At 35.2% G+C, this 1,269-nt stretch overlaps 1 long non-coding RNA gene across 1 annotated transcript; it reads right to left on the reverse strand.

Moving 5' to 3' along the window:
• Nucleotides 1-94: 94 nt before the first annotated feature.
• LOC107580680 (uncharacterized) lies at nt 95-1,269 on the reverse strand. Its single transcript, XR_001608678.1, has 4 exons — nt 1,216-1,269; nt 1,020-1,110; nt 799-897; nt 95-187 (listed from the first exon to the last, which is right to left on the reverse strand). It is a non-coding gene; the product is annotated as an uncharacterized lncRNA (long non-coding RNA).

Genomic DNA, 1,269 nt, shown 5'->3' on the forward strand with positions numbered 1-1,269 from the left:
ACACACACACACACACACGAAACTAAATTAAGTTACCTCATCACATTATTTTCTTAGTTCCATCATAATAAAAACCTTTTTTTTCCACCTTTCATGGTGTCATTATACTCCAGTTTTAACTCCCAGGCATGGCTCCCTATACTGGTATCTGTCCAGCCAGAGCTTCCCTTCTCATATGAAAAATCCCCTATGTACACAACATTGTGTGAATATGATTATTTTATATCATAAAATAAATAGAAAATGTCCCATTGGGCATTATGGTAGTATTTGCTATACTGCATTAAATTGGGCTGAAATGATACAATAATAATAATGATGATGATGATATAATCAGACAGAATTTAGTGAGAATCATTTCTGACAATGAGAATCTGAAACAATCTAAAAAGATGAAACGTGACTCTAAAACAAGAAATGTGCTTAATTGCACAAAATAGACTGAAAAAGATAATGTGAGAATGTTCCTAAATGTAAAAAAAAATAGCACAAAATAGTCAAGAAATAATGTTAAAAGATTAACATGAATCTAAAAATGAATGAGGCTGCATTACATGGAAATGTGCTTAATTTCACAAATCAGGCAGCAAATAATAATGTGAAAATGTAAATAATAGTACAAAATAGGCTGAAAATAATGTCACTGTGGAAAAGATCTTAAAGGTAAAACTAAACAGTCTCATATAAATTGCAATTGTAAAATATGTTTGTGTGTGTGTGTGTGTAATTATATAATTAAATAAAAAAAACACGCAAATACACTGAACATGCACATATATTAGTACAGGAGGAACTCACCACACTGAGGCTCATCTTCTCCAGCAGGACAGTCCTCCTTAAAGTCACAGATTTTCAAATCATCGTCTGTGCAAGGGTGAGCAGGAGGTGGCATTGATTCTATATGCAGGAAAAAGCAAGAGAGAGAGACTATTGAATCATATTATAAAATACAGACAATATGCAGGCAGGTGTACAGTTGTGGTGTTTAATCAGTGTAGGCAGGCAAAAAACTAGAGTACCATTGGATAAACGGCACTCAGGGGACAACACAATGTCATCAATAGCGATCCCTCCGTAAGCATGGTCTCGAATAGCAGCGACAAACAGAATCTGATTGGGGCAAGTTCAATAAATTAGATAGCTTTTTATGCCAGCAGTGTAATAAAAAGTGACAACCTTGTGTGATGTTGTCAGAGGAGCATTGAGTTCACGTACCTGGAACGTGCTGTTGATGACAAACTCCACCTCAGCCTTTACCCACAAGTCCCC

This window comes from Sinocyclocheilus grahami, unplaced genomic scaffold, assembly GCF_001515645.1.
Source record: "Sinocyclocheilus grahami isolate Dianchi unplaced genomic scaffold, SAMN03320097.WGS_v1.1 scaffold39784.1, whole genome shotgun sequence".
Classification (NCBI taxonomy): Eukaryota; Metazoa; Chordata; class Actinopteri; order Cypriniformes; family Cyprinidae; genus Sinocyclocheilus; species Sinocyclocheilus grahami.